Source organism: Rutidosis leptorrhynchoides, chromosome 3, assembly GCF_046630445.1.
Source record: "Rutidosis leptorrhynchoides isolate AG116_Rl617_1_P2 chromosome 3, CSIRO_AGI_Rlap_v1, whole genome shotgun sequence".
Lineage (NCBI taxonomy): Eukaryota > Viridiplantae > Streptophyta > Magnoliopsida > Asterales > Asteraceae > Rutidosis > Rutidosis leptorrhynchoides.
The window spans coordinates 531104441-531121329 of NC_092335.1; the positions used below are offsets into that span (position 1 = coordinate 531104441).

General features: G+C 30.9%; 1 non-coding gene across 1 annotated transcript; it reads left to right on the plus strand.

Moving 5' to 3' along the window:
* Positions 1-14708: 14708 nt before the first annotated feature.
* LOC139903472 (small nucleolar RNA R71) lies at positions 14709-14815 on the plus strand. The gene has a single exon (XR_011778289.1). It is a non-coding gene; the product is annotated as a small nucleolar RNA R71 (small nucleolar RNA).
* Positions 14816-16889: the final 2074 nt, after the last annotated feature.

Consider the following 16889-nt stretch of genomic DNA (forward strand, 5'->3'; position numbering starts at 1 on the left):
ATATATATATATATATATATATATATATATATATATATATATCTCAAAATATAATACAATTATATTCATATAATTTTCAATCACATGTGATTATTTAAGTTGTCAAGTTAGTTGTCCAATGTTAATAGTCCAAATATAGTCCAATAATTCAATATATAATCTTAGAATTCAATCAAGACGTATTGTATATGTATTGTTTAAGACTCAATCATGACTCATTGTACACGTGTTGTCATAGAATTAACCCAGACGTATTGTGTACATGGTGTCTTTATGAGTTATCTGAACGTATTGCATACATGATGTCTTAACTAATCCAGACTATATTATATTGTCTCGGAATTAACCAAGACTAGTATATTATAAGAAAATAGTCATGACATGTTTAATTACATGTAGGATATAGGAAAAGTTAGATAGGATATGGTTAGTATAGATTTTGTTAAATTAGAACCGTAGCTAATTTAGCTTGTTTCTAACCAATATTGTTTTGCCCATAATTTCTTCGTTACAAATCGGTTTTGAGTGAATCAAATTGCTATGGTTTCGTATTAAACTAATTTTCCAAAACTAAACTGAAAAAGTATAGGTTTATAGTCAGAGTTACATGTTACATATCAATTTAGAAGAAGGTGGTCATATCTGTCGTAAGAACGACATCTTGATGACCATTTTGATAAACATATATCCACTTTGAGTTCAACCATGATTTTTGGATATATTATCATGTTCATATGAAATAACATTTTTACAGAATATGAACTTTCAATTCAAAGTTTAAGATAAGTTTTAAATATCCAACCCAAAACAGCCACCGATTTCTCTACGACGGCGTACGTTCAGTTTTAAGGTGTTCTTCATATATTCAAGTTATATATCCTTATGTTAGTTTTATATACTGTCATAATACATACATGTAAGTGTTTTAAAAGTAAAGTTAGAAGGATTAACTTAGTTTTCAAACAAGCTTGGTGTTCACCAAAACAAGTTCTAGTTTTTACAAGTTTTATAAGCATAATAAGATAGCAACTATATAAGGAATTGAACAAGGATTTTGAGAAGTATTTTACCTTGATTATGAAGAGGAAAGTTGCTGAGATTGAATTATAATATGAGAGTATTCAAGTGTGTATTTTAGTTTAAGAAAATGTGAAGTAAAAATGAGTTAAAAATTGTGCTTATTTATAAGCTTATAAATTTATAAGCTTATAAATTTGGGTTTTAATGAAAATATCTAATATAAGTTAAAATGTATTAAGTCATGCATGACAAATTATGTATTAAGTCATGCATGCCATATTATTCCATTAATGAATATTTCTATTAGTATATACCAATAGTAAATACTTCTAGAAGCTACGTAAAATACGGGTACAAATACCGTATGAATACGAGTAGAATTCTTGAGGAAATCAAATGTGAATACGAGTATAGCTATCTTAGTTGAGTATAAGTATGTTAATATATGTATTTAAGCCTTTCAAAAGTGTATTAATACTTCTTAATACAATACATATATATATATATATATATATATATATATATATATATATATATATATATATATATATATATATATATATATATATATATATCCATTTTAACTTAGGAGTTATTATGTTGTTAAACGTTACATTTATATATCGTTTCGAAACCATTAAGTTAGTAATCTCAATTTATATATATAACCATTGTTAATATACTTAATGAGATACTTATTTATCATATTTTCAAGTTATATATATATATATATATATATATATATATATATATATATATACACACACACAATTAAACAATTAAAACAAGTTATGACATTCGTGAATCGTCGGACAAACTGGGTCGTCAACGTGTATGTAAAAACCTTTTTCAAATATTCAAGACTTAACAAGTTTGATTTTCTTATTTTATAATATACGATTTAGTCCTTGAACGTTGTAAGTTTATTTATTTAATTATTTTGATGATGATGTCCAAGATTAAAAGTTTTGGTAATTTTAATTACTCGACAGTCTCGTGATACCTCTATTGCAGTTCTCAAAATCGTGTTGTTTTTGTGACGACCCGGAAATTTCCGATCAAATTTAAACTTAATCTTTATATAATTTCGACACGATAAGCAAAGTCTGTAATGTTGAGTCTCGAAAATTTTGGAAACTATGTTCATATATTCAAATTACCCTTTAACTATTTCCGACGATTTACGAACAATTATTTGTAAATAGATATGTATATATCTAAATAAAAATATATATGATTTGAAATATAATTTATGATGCAATTGTTAGAAATTAATTATGTAAAAATAATAATTATTATTTAAAATATATCTATATACAAAATAAAGTATATTAAAAATAAATATTAAATAATTGTAATACTTATTGATGTTCTGATTGATATTAAGTAAGTTAAATTCAAACGGATATTATTTTAAAATAAACGGTGATCTGAAAATGAGTTCTATAAATTTTAGGCTTATTAAAGATATATTTAGGAACCATTTGTTGAATTTTAAAACTTTTCATATTTTACTTGGGGTTAGGAGTGAATAATTAATGTAATTTTTATTTAATAGTTAATGCTCGAATTTTATATCATAATAACCGAAATAAATAAATATAGTTAATTTAAAAATATGAGATTTTTTTTTCCAAAGACTTTTATCCGCCACTTATTAACAACGGGGCATGAAATACTCTTCGTATTAAAATTGTCGTTAGATACAATCCAAATAACCGGTGGCTATACTATTTGGATACTGTGCGTTTGTTGAATTGAGATTTAATCATTATTACTGTTGTTGTTTGTTTCTTTTCTTTCTACCACCATTTAACTTATAATTATAGATATAGATATTTACATACTTAGATGACTGCATATAGTAGAATACAATTACCATCAACTTACAACTCTCACCTCCATGCTTGATCTTCGACAACCACCCTACCTCTTCACCTATCACCCTCGCCACCCTACCACTTCCAAGAACACATCAAACCACCACTTGATCGTGGCCATGAAAGAGTCAGAATGCTCGATGCTTTCATTCATAATAAACGGTACAATTTATACAACAAAGTCCTCTCTAATTTAGTTAAGTTAATAACTATGATTTTATCTATTTTGGAATGGATTTATGCAGTAAAAGAATACATATCAATTACATATCTACTCTAAATATATATCCGTATCATATCTTTAACTTTGGCTATTAGGCCATCTTCACCATCTATCACCACCACACCACCAAGAAACATTGATAACCCACTTGATGCTACTAATCTTATTCCTATTCATTTGTAAACCGAAAACCCAAAAACCCATCTTTTATACTAATAAGCTAACAGTTGCTATACCGGTTGATCACCATCAACGTGATGCAATCTGCTACTCCCTTATAGACTTGATAAACCGAGAACTATCTTCACTTCCACCTTCATTACAATCGCTACCATCATCAAACATTATCGAACACCCACTTGTTAATTACCATGATCCGCCATACACAATCACTTCAACTCATTAGTTCAACACCACTTTGCACCCCGTAATCCTACAGCAAAAACCACCTTCAAAACTGATGTTAAAGCGAAGGGGTACTAAATACTATAATATTTTACTAGTAAATACTATTAAATACGATACAATTTTACACAAGTTATTTATTTATTTATAGAGTGGATATACCTAAACCTTGCTACAACACTTATAGGCAGTGTACCTAATCGTACAGTAGTGTAGTTTTTAGTAAGTCCGGTTCATCCACAGGGAACTAGCCAAGTTTAACGCTATATTTTTAAAAACTAAATTTGTATATAAATATAAATATATATATATATATATATATATATATATATATATATATATATATATATATATATATATATATATATATATATATATATATATATATATAAATAAGAAGTATTATTATTATTATAAAAGGGGGGTTTTACCGTTTAATGACCGGTTTTTTGATTTTAAAACTTAAGTCACAATTAAAACCTAATGCAAAATATTAAAAATAAATATAACTTAATTTAAAGCGTAAAGTAAATGACGATAATTAAAGTGCGATAAATAAAATGACGGTAAATAAAATTGCGATAATTAAAAAAATACGATAATTAAAATGACAATAAATTAAAGTGCGATAATTAAAAGTGCAATTAAATATGAAATAAAGGAATTATGCTTATTTAAACTTCCGTAATCATGATGTTCGACGTGTTGATTTTAGTTTATTACCATGGGTTAATTGTCCTTTGTCCTGGATTATTCGATATGTCCATACGGTTTTGTCCATAATAGACCATCAATCATAAATATAAAGTGCGAGAGTCTTCGTCAAATTATCCTCATACCCGAAGTCAAATATTCCAACTAATTGGGGATTCGAACTGTAACAAGGTCTTAATACTTTGTTTAATAAATACACCAGGTTATCGACTGCGTGTAGTCCAAGGTTTTACAACTTTGTTAACAATTACACCAATTACCCTTGAATGTAATCCACCCCTGTTTTAACTAGTCCATTAACTATTAATCCAGTTCCGTGTCCGGTAAAATGAACAATTATTGGTATTTATAGATATCCCGCCCACCCTACCCGATTAAGCGTAAGTGGTTATTTATAGATACATCAAATTATAACCTTTATATTAAATTAACGAGGTATCGTTAAGTTAATATAAAACCCATTAATAGCCCATAGTCTAATTTCCACAAGTGTCGTTCTTTTTTCCAAACCCCAATTATGGTACAAAGCCCAATTACCCAATTTTAATATTTAGCCCAACATCACGATTACTTCGGCATTAAATAAGCATAATAATAACTTAGCTACGGGACATTAATTTAAAAAGGTTGAACATAACTTACAATGATTAATAATAGCGTAGCGTTACACGGACAGAATTTTGACTTACACACTTACAACATTCGCTAACATACCCTTATTATTATTAAATTAAAATTAAAATTAAAATTATAAATTATATATATATATATATATATATATATGTATATATATATATATATATATATATATATATATATATATATATATATATATATATATCGTAGAGAGTAAGAGATAGATTAGAAAAAGGTCAGTTTTTTCGTGCAGAATTCGATGGCTTTTATAGGCCCACAATTTAGTGTGCAGCGCCGCGAGTGCGGAGCTTTTGCTCTATAGAACTCCGCGAGTGCGGAGGTATGAAATACAGCTCACATAAAAGATCCAAAACGTGGGCGGCTTTTAATTATAATATATAATAATATATATAATTAATTATATATTATATTATATTCTTGTGCACAGTTGACTTGTAATTTTTGGTCCGTTGCGTCGCGAGTTGAGAGTTGACTTTGGTCCCGGTTCCGGATTTTTGAACGTCCTTTTGTACGATTTAATAATTTGAACTTTGCATTTTGCGGCTCGTACTCTTGTACTTTTGAGACGTTTCTCATCAATAATTTGAACCTCTTTGATTGTACTTTGTACTTTTTAGCATTTTGGTCGTTTGCGTCTTCAATTCGTCGAATCTGCCTTTTGTCTTCACCTTTTATTATTTAAACAAATATCACTTGTAAATAGGACAATTGCAACTAAAAGCTTGTCTTTCTTGAGGGATAATGCTATGAAATATATGTTCGTTTTTAGCATTATCAAATATTTCCACACTTGAGCGTTGCTTGTCCTCAAGCAATATAATAAAAATACTAGAATCACTTCTTTATTCTTCACACTTTGTACATCAGTGATTTCTATACGGCGGTATGAACAATGGTAGTAACGATGTGGTTTACAGTCCCACATGACTATGAAAATTTAGATCCGTTAGGAAATTGGATCTTTATGAAAAAATTTGATCTTTTGAAAATTTAATCTACCTTTTACCCTAGATAAGTTTTCTGGAATAACCCTTCACCGGTGTTTGCAAAATGTTTTTGTAGGTTGTGTGGGTTTCAGATTTGAAAATTTTAGCTCAAAACTTGCGGTTTTGTGTCACCCACTTGCTAACCTTATATTAGGAAAGCAACACATCCAGTATACTTGTTCCGTATATTACCTTTCGGTAAACTACCGTCCGGTTGTAAAGGAAAGCGTTGAACAAGCAACTGTTAAGGCAATGTCTAATGACATGCTTTTGATTATGGTCTATATCGTGTCGGATGCAATTACTATCCTTTGTAGGAGCAATAGTAAAGCTCACCCTTATGGTTTTTCGGTCTGGCACAAGGTCCTGTCTTCGACCATGCTATGCAACCACCGTTCGTATGGTTGACACCCGATTTGGTTCAGGTGACCTAATAAATTCCAGGTGAATTCCTAGGATTTTACGTTCAATGGTAATGAACGCATTAAAAATGGGTTTTCAGAAAACAAATCGGTTTGTAATTTTGATCAAAATATTTTCTCGTTCAAGCTCGAGTTTAGATATCATCGAATTCCATGAGTTTGAATTCTCAATCTTTAAGGTCAATCTCAAGGATTGAGTAATATCAGTCTTAAAAGCTGATTTTTGATCTTTAAGGAGATTATCCTTTCTGGAGATCTGATTCATTAGTCTTATAAGCTAATTTGCACGGTGCCCCCCATTGTACGAGACAGATCCTCTCATGGTTAGGATAAGTCTGACCACTTGACGACCCTGTTTGATGCTGAGGTCCGTGGATTTCCAGCTGATTTTCGAGAAAACTTTTCAAGGTTTTTCGTAGACTCTACAACTGGTCTGGACGACAACTTCCTGACCTAAATCAAGAAGCGCGTGTCTTTTTTGGAAGACTTTACTTCCTTTTAATGATGTAATTGATTCATCGTGTAGATCCATCTTTCTTTCAAATATATTACAATTTACCGGGTAAAACAGTTAATTTTGTCTAAAACAAAAGTATCTTCAATTATATGTACAAAAATATGTGTTATATGTTCTAAATAACTTGGTAATTTTTCCCACACTTGGCTTTTATTTTCCTTTCTTTGCCTTTTTATTGTCCTCTATTCCATTTTAAATGAATTCTAACATTTTGGGTTATTTCTCAATTTATGTCATTTCCGAGGTAACAATAATTTCGGTGTTAACACCTAGTTTTATCGCTCATAAATATGTATAAACATGATTTTGAGTTCATTTAATTGAAAATTTTGAAAAATTTTACTAGAATTGGGTAGTCAGTATATAAGACTAGGGCTGTTCTTTATTATCAGAGAGCACTAGATTCTAATACAACAACTGCGTTACTAGTATTTTTAATGGTAACCAAGTGTTTAAGTCAAAAAATTTTAAAAATCCGAAAGAATTTAACTCCTTCCCACACTTAAGATCTTGCAATGCCCTTATTTGCAAGAAATCAGTAGCAATTTAAATTATTGAGGGTGATTAGCGTAGAAAAATGATTAAATTTTTACCAAAGTTTCCAAATATATTAGATTTTTTTTATATATATAAAACATTTATTAATAAAACAATTAATTAAATTTAAAATTTTGTTTTCCTTTTTATTTAGGACGAGGTTGTTTCAGTACGTTGACCTAGTCCGTCCCTCGACAAAATTTTAAAAATTTGTCATTTTTAAAGCGATTGTTTTAAAAGCAAAGATTTTTGAGTTTTTTTGTTTTTTTTTTTTGTTTTTGGCATACTTTAATTCAATAAGATTAAAAATAATGATAATAAAAGTTCTCGTCCCTCCCTTGGGTAAAGCAATTTCGGTTCAACGACCTAGTCTTCAACTTACGACGAATTTTAAATATCAAATTTTTAATTTAATGAAATAAAGTAAATTTTTGTTTTTAAATTCACACCAATCTTAAATTTAAAATGCATAAAATTAAAAATTAATATCATTACTATTTTTATATATTAACTTTACAAACTTATATTAAAAATATTAATTTATAAAATATTTACAAACTTAAATATATGAATTTATAAAAATTTATAATATTAATTTAATATTTATATATTAATTTTAAAAACAATTTAAAAATAAAATTAAAAATCTTTTTGGTCTTTTATCCCACTTTAATCAATAAAATATTATCAAAAATATACGCCCCTCTTTTGGGTAAAGTAATTTCGGCTATATTACCTAGTTTTACTCCTGACGAATTTTTGAAATATTTTGGGTTGATTGATTAAAGATATTCATACCTTATGAATAAACGGTAAATTTCGCAGTGATGTAATAAATTTTTGTATGATATCAATAATTTCGGTTATGCATACCTAATTTTATTGAATACCAATTTAATACTTTATAGCGAACGATTCAGCGTTTATTATCAAAAGGTTAAAAGCAATAAAAATAAAAATAAAAATAAAAACTCTACATACTTACCTGTGAGAAAGAATTCTCAGAGACCTGCTTTAGCCGACTCATATGAGAGTCGTGTGATTTGGTTCTCCATAGCTACATAAGCGTAACCTCGATTCTTCAATATCTTTTCTTTTAAACATAAGAACGGTCCTTCTCTGCATAGAGTAACAAATTCGGTATTTGAATATGTTTGATTATTTGAACATTTACCTTCGTGTGACCATTTTCCGCATTTATAACATCTTTCAAGGTGTCGTGCTCTTCTTTTTGTTGCGGATTTTGATTTTCCTTTACCAAAATGTATTTTATGATGATCTTTTCTGAGTTCTTTTCTTACTCCGTTCATTTTTTCTCTTATGAATGGTACCAGTTCACTCGGAAGTGTGTCATTATTATGTTTAGTAATCATAGCGTGTAGCATTCGACCATGGTTCAGATCAAAGGAATTCTTCATCTCGTAAAACCTAAAAAAATAAAAATTTAGAATGGGGGGAGAAGACTAGTTCTTTAGGGTCAGCTAGGGAAAGACCATACGAATTCCATTTTTGGAACTACACGAAAACAGAAAATCTAACTCTAACATAAATACATATTAACCTTAAAAGATTTGATTCTCCCCACACTTAGTTAGCTGTGGCATCGAATTTGTGATTAACTTCATTGTCAATTGGTTCATCAACAACTTGTATATCTCTGACTTTTGCTTCAATCCATTTGTTGATTTCCTCCATAACTTTCACAAATTCAACTAACATCGCCTTTTCTTTTGGTGATAAATTGGATACTAATCGGTTACATAACTTAAAGTTTCCCTTAATCCTAGCATCATGAATCCGTTTATAAAGTTTCTTCGTTGAACTGTTAAAAACGGGCTCATCTAATTTCGTATCATCAACAGGGTTCTTTGTTATCAGATCATCATTAAGTGTTTCTTCATTTTCTCCACACTTATGCATTTTTATTGGTTTAACAGTTTTGGTTGGTGGAGATCTAAACTTTCGGTTCACAGAGGTGATCGATTTATCACTATCCCTAAGTGTCATTCTACCTTCTCTTACATCAATGAATGCCTCGGTGGTTGCTAAAAATGGGCGACCTAAAATTAGAGGAATATCAAGGTTTTCCTCCATATTAATAACTTTGAAGTTTGCAACAAAGGTCAAACTTCCCACTTTAACAAGTAAATTATTTGCTATTCCAACCGGGTGTTTAATGGTTAGGTCAAATGATTGAACACCTATTTTGGTTGGTTTTAATTTACTCATACCTAATCTTTTGTGTAAGGAAAGAGGCATAATATTTTCACTTGCTCCTAAATCTGCGAGTCCATTATATATAGCACCATCATTAAGCAAGAAAGAAATGATAAATTCACCCGAGTCTCCTACTTTAGTAAGTCGAGTTGGTTTGTTAACCTTTTTCGGATATTCTTTTCTTGGTTCTTTCACTTCTATTTGAACTTCTTTTTCTTCATTTCTTGGAATGGGAGGTTTGTATAGAAATTCTTCTTCATCACTCCAATTTGAATCCTCCTCATTTTTCAATTTTGATTTTTCATATGTTGTTGATAACATATTTATGTTTTCACTTTGAAGGTTTTCTTGGGTGGTGAAATTATGATTGACTTCATTGTCAACTTCCATCGGACCATGTATGTAATGTTTAACTCTGTGACCATTAACTTTAAATTTAATCCCATTTGAATTTATTAACTCTATTGTTCCGTATGGGAAAACTCTTTTGACTATAAATGGTCCAGACCATCTTGATTTCAATTTTCTAGGAAATAGCTTGAATCGTGAATTGAAAAGAAGAACTTTATCTCCTTCCTTAAATTCTTTTGAACTTCTGATTCTTTTATCATGCCATTTCTTCGTTCTTTCCTTATAGATTAAGGAATTTTCATATGCCTCAAGTCTTAATTCTTCTAATTCATTTAGTTGACTTAACCGTAGACGTCCGGCTTCATGTAAATCAAGATTACATGTCTTCAAAGCCCAAAATGCTTTGTGTTCAATTTCTACTGGAAGATGACATGCTTTTTCGTAAACGAGTTTAAAAGGTGTGGTTCTAATTGGAGTTTTGTAGGCTGTTCTAAAAGCCCAGAGTGCATCCTCCAATTTCATGGACCATTCCTTCGAATTTGATCCCACGGTTTTCTCTAGAATACGTTTTAAAGCTCGGTTGGTATTTTCAACGTGTCCACTTGTTTGTGGATGATAAGCGGTTGAGATTTTATGAGTTACTCCATATCTTTTGAGAACTTTCTCAAGTTGATTATTACAGAAATGAGTACCCCGATCACTTATTAAAACTTTCGGTGTTACAAACCTTGCAAAAAGACATTTTAAGAAGTTGACTACAACTCGTGCATCGTTAGTTGGGAGAGCTTGTGCTTCTGCCCATTTAGATACATAATCAATGGCAACGAGAATGTAGAGATTATTATGAGATTTTGGAAATGGACCCATAAAGTCAATACCCCAAATGTCAAATACTTCACATACTTGAATGACATTTTGTGGCATTTCATCACGTTGACTTATTTTTCTGGCCCTTTGACAAGCATCACAGGATTTGCAAAGAAGGTGTGCGTCTTTGAAAATTGTAGGCCAATAGAATCCAGCATTGTAAACTTTTCTTGCTGTAAGTTGAGGCCCATAATGCCCTCCTGTTGGTCCTGTGTAACAATGGTTTAAGATTTGACTAGCTTCATTCCCGAATACACATCGGCGTATTATTCCATCGGGACAACTTTTAAACAAATGTGGATCTTCCCAGAAATAGTGTTTTATATCACTAAAGAATTTCTTTCATTTTTGGTACGACAACCCTTTTTCAAGGAATCCACATACTAAGTAGTTTGCATAGTCTGCAAACCATGGAATTTTACAATAATCTATCTTCAATAGATATTCATCAGGAAAGTTATCTTGTATGGCTGATTCATTTAGAACTTCTAATTCAGGATTTTCAAGACGAGAAAGATGATCAGCGGCGAGATTTTCTGCTCCCTTTTTGTCTCGAATTTCAATACCGAACTCTTGTAAGAGTAAGATCCAACAGATTAATCTTAGTTTGACATCTTGTTTTGAAAATAGGTATCTAAGGGCAGAATGGTCGGTATAGACCACCGTTTTTGTTAGAACGAGATATGAACGAAATTTGTCAAAAGCAAAGACAATAGCAAGGAGTTCTTTTTCAGTAGTTGTGTAATTTGTTTGTGCTCCTTGTAACGTCTTACTAGCATAATATATAGGTTGAAATCGTTTTTCAATCCTTTGACCTAAAATGGCTCCCATTGCAAAATCACTTGCATCGCACATAAGTTCAAATGGTAGATTCCAATTTGGAGTTATCATGATCGGCGCATTAGTGAGTTTTTCTTTAAGAATATTAAAAGATTTGATGCATTCATCTGAAAAGATGAATGGAGCATCCTTTTCTAGGAGTTTATTCATAGAAGTGGCAATTTTAGAAAAGTCTTTTATGAAACGTCAGTAAAAACCGGCATGCCCTAGAAAACTCCTAACTCCTCTAATATTGGTGGGATGTGGAAGTTTAGCAATCACATCTACTTTAGCTCTATCCACTTCAATTCCTTCCTTTGAAATTTTATGACCAAGAACGATGCCTTCTTTAACCATGAAATGGCATTTCTCCCAATTAAGTACTAGATTTGATTTTTCGCATCTAATAAGCATTCGTTCAAGATTAACTAGACATGTTTCAAATGTATCACCGAAGACTGAAAAGTCATCCATGAAAACTTCCATGCATTCTTCTATCATGTCGTGAAAAATCGCCATCATGCATCTTTGAAAGGTTGGAGAGGCGTTGCAAAGTCCAAATGGCATGCGTTTGTAAGTAAAAGTACCATAAGGGCATGTGAATGTGGTTTTATCTTGGTCCTCGGGTGCTATTGGAATTTGAAAATATCCGGAAAAACCATCAAGAAAACAATATTAACTATTTCTGGCTAATCTTTCTAACATTTGATCAATAAAAGGTAAGGGAAAGTGATCTTTTCTAGTGGCGTCATTTAATTTTCTATAATCAATACAAACACGCCATCCTGTTACGGTCCTAGTAGGAATAAGCTCATTTTTCTCATTTGTGATGACAGTCATGCCACCCTTCTTAGGTACGCATTGAACTGGGCTTACCCATGGACTATCAGAGATTGGATAAATTAAACCTGCATCTAGCAGTTTAATAATTTCTTTCTTAACAACATCTTGCATATTTGGATTTAGCCTTCGTTGGCGTTGTACATATCTTTTATGTCCTTCTTCCATAAGAATTTTATGTGTGTAATACGAAGGACTTATTCCTTTAATATCATGAATCTTCCATGAAATAGCTGGTTTATGAGCTTTTAGCACAGTAATGAGTTGAGATTTTTCATTTTCAGTAAGAGAAGACGATATTATTATAGGTAATTCAGATTCACCATGTAAATAAGCGTATTCCAAATGGTTTAGAAGTGGTTTTAACTCTAATGTCGGTGGTTCTTCTATCGATGATTTGTATCGATATCTGTCTTCTTCTTTTAACATTTAAAGTTCTTCTGTTATTAGTTCATATCCATTAGCCATAAGTGCGGCTAACATTTCAGTTTCATCAATTGGTTCAGTTCCTTCTCCTAAAGAACATTCTCCTGTTCCTTGCAATTCTGGAAATTCTTCTAACAATTCTGCATGTGAATCTATAGTTTGAATATAATAACATGTATCATCTGCAGATTGCGGTTGTTGCATGACTCTATCCATAGAAAAGGTAACACTCTTGTCCTCTATACTTAGGGTCAGTTTCTTACCAAACACGTCTATTATTGCTTTAGCCGTGTTTAAGAATGGTCTTCCTAATATGAGAGGAACTCGAGAATTTCTTCCATGTCTAGAATAACAAAATCTACTGGAAATACTAAAGTACCAACTTTAACTAGCATGTTCTCCATTATCCCTCTAGGATATTTTACTGATCGATTGGCTAGTTATATACTTATTCTTGTTGGTTTCAATTCTCCAAGGTCTAGTTTAGCGTATAATGAATACGACATTAAATTTATACTAGCACATAAATCTGCCAATGCTTCTATTGAACTAAGACTACCCAGAAAACATGGAATCGTGAAACTTCCTGGATCTGATAATTTTTCTGGTATCTTATTCAATAGCACTGCAGAACAATTTGCATTCATAGTAACAGCCGAGAGTTCTTCCATTTTCTTTCTATTTGTGATTAGATCTTTCAAGAATTTAGCATATCTTGGCATTCCTGAAATTACATCAATGAAAGGAAGATTGACATTTATTTGTTTAAACATATCCAAGAATTTGGATTGCTCGGCTTCAAGTCTTTCTTTTCTCATTTTACTCGGGTAAGGAAGTGGTGGTTGGTATGGTTTAACATAAGGTTTAGCTTTAACTGTGTTATCTTCATTAACCTTTTCAACTACCGGTTCTGTTTCCTTTTCTTGCTCAGGTTGTTGTTCTTGTGGAGTAGGAACATAGTCATCAGAAATTACATGCATTTCAGGTGGTTTAAGTGTAATACCACTTCTTGTGGTAATGGCTTTAGCCGTTTCATTCCGGGGGTTAGCATTTGTATCACTAGGTAGACTTCCCGGTTTTCTTTCACCTATCAACCTTGCTAGGTTGCTCACTTCTTGTTCCAAATTTTGAATAGAAGCTTGTTGATTTCTAAATGCTTGAGCATTTTGTTCATTCGTTTGTTTCTGAGATGTGAAAAATTGAGTTTGAGATTCAACTAGCTTTGACATCATATCTTCTAAATTTGGCTTTTTATCGTCGGTTTGTGGTGGTTTGTTTTGAAAAATAGGTCTTTGCTGATTGTACGTATTGTTAGATACTTGTTGATTGCTAGGACCTTGTTGGTTGTAGTATGGAACATTTCGATTATAATTCTGATTTTGATTGTAGATTGGTCTTGGCGGTTGATAATTATTCTGATAATTATTTCCAGGCCTTTGGTTCATGTATGAACCATTTTCTCTTTGTTCCATTGTTTGTTCAATACTGAGACAATCTTTTGTTAAATGTGGTCCTCCACACTGCTCACAACTAATTCTTATTGAGTGAATATCCTTAGTCACCTTTTTCATTCGTCTCTCCACAGTATCTATCTTTGCAGAAATGGAATCAAAGTCATGGCTAGAATCGGCTCTAGCTGCTTTAGATGATCTAACGATATCTTTTTCTTGATGCCACTCATGTGAGTGGGAAGCAGTGTTATCAATAATTTTGTAAGCTTCAGTTGCTGTTTTCTTCATAATGCAACCACCAGCTGCTATATCGATGTCTTTTCTTATAGTGATGTCACATCCTTGGTAGAATATGTGTACTATTTGATAAGTGTCTAAACCATGTTGCGGACATCCTCTTAATAACTTTCCAAATCTTGTCCATGCTTCATATAGAGTTTCATTTGGCTTTTGTGTGAACGTAACAATTTCTCCTTGAAGTCTCACGGCTTTAGATGCCGGAAAGAATTGTTTAAGAAAATTTTCAACTAAGACATCCCATGTATCAATCGCCCCTTCAGGTAACGATTCTAACCAATCTTTGGCTTCTCCCTTTAAAGTCCAGGGAAATACCAAAAGATATATCTGTTCATCCTCCACTTCTCGGATTTTAAATAGAGTACAGATCCTATTAAAGGTACGAGATGTTCATTTGGATCTTCCTTCGGCGCACCACTAAATTGGCATTGATTAGTTACCATGTGTAGGATTTGTCCTTTAATTTCATAATCTGGCGCATTAATGTCTGGTTGAGTAATTGCATGACCTTGGCCAGTGTGTTTAGCTCTCATTCGGTCTTCCATACTTAGAGGTTCCAGATTTTCCATGATTGGAATGGTTGATTCTGAATCACTAGAGGATTCTGATTTAATGGTTTCTTCCTCGACAATCTCTATTTGAATGATTGGTGGTTCCGAAGGAAAGATTAATGGTTCAGGATCTCTGAATTGTCCCTAAATATCCTCCGAATTCTCAATTGTGAGGTCGGGTTCAAAAAATGGATTATCGGAAATTTGAATTGGAGTACTTGGTCGACTTGATGATGATTCTAAAGAAAAATCAACGGCGACAATATTGGCTAGATGTCTTGATCGAGTTACAGGTGGTGAACGTATAAAAGGTGGTGAACGTTTTGCTCGGTGCATTCACAGAATATCCTATTAGTTATAAAAAGAAAGAAAAATTATATAAGTTATCCAATTAATAGACTTTTCTGATTTTTCCCACGTTTCGAATAGCCAATAGATGCATCAGGTAGCCAGGACCCTTTAAATCGGAAGCCCACAACTCGCCACTAACAAATCCAACTATTACTACGAACCAGAAAATTTTGGATATCTATCAATTTAACCGCTTAAAATAATTTTTCGTTTTGATTTTTAAAGAAATTTTAGAGAAGTAATAGAGAAAATTCTAAGACCTAAAAATAAGGCGTCGAAAAATAAAAATAGAGTAGAGCGTCGAAACTTAAAAAAACTAAAATTTATAAACAGCGTCGCAAAATTCTAAAGCACCTAAATCTTAGTCTAAAGAAAAAGCACTTAAGGGATTTTAAGGCAAAGCCTAAGAATCTAAAAATAAAAATAAACTACAGCAAATACTAGTCTTAAAACTAATTACGAGCGAAAAATATAAATATTACGAATAAACGATTAAGAAGGTACGAAATAAAAATAAAACTTAAAGTTGTAAAAAAATACAATTTTTATAAAAATATTATTTTTATATTTTTTTATTTCATAAAAGTATTAATTTTATATATTAATAAAACTAATTTAAACTAAAATACACAAAATATAAATTAAAACTAAACTAGGTTAAATATTAATACTAATAATTAATTCAAACCCTAATTAGGGTTTAATAATAATAATTATTAATAATACTCCGTAATTAATTGCAGTACCAGGTTGAACCTGTCAGGGTAGCTCCGCGAGTGCGGAATTTTTTCTACCCCAGAACTCCGCGAGTGTGGAGGTTGCAGTTTCAAATGATGAGCAGGCTCAAAAATCGCAGGTTCAGTTCTTTTTTTCTTTTTTTTTAATTTTCTGTTTTTATTTTATAGAAAATGTTTTATAATATAACTAAAACTTTTATTTTGAATAAAAATTACTTATTAGTATTTTATAACTAAAAATACTTTTTTTTTAAAAGACTTAAAGATATATATATATATATATATATATATATATATATATATATATATATATATATATATATATATATATATATATATATATATATATATATATATATATATATTTTAATATTTTTATATTTATGATATTTAAAAACTTATGTAAATATATTTTTACAAAAATAACTTAAAAACTATTTTTTTTTAATAGCGTCTCGCTTCGGCGTTAAGTGTTGTTCCCCGGCAACGGCGCCAAAAACTTGATGTTAAAGCGAAGGGGTACTAAATACTATAATATTTTACTAGTAAATACTATTAAATACGATACAATTTTACACAAGTTATTTATTTATTTATAGAGTGGATATACCTAAATCTTGC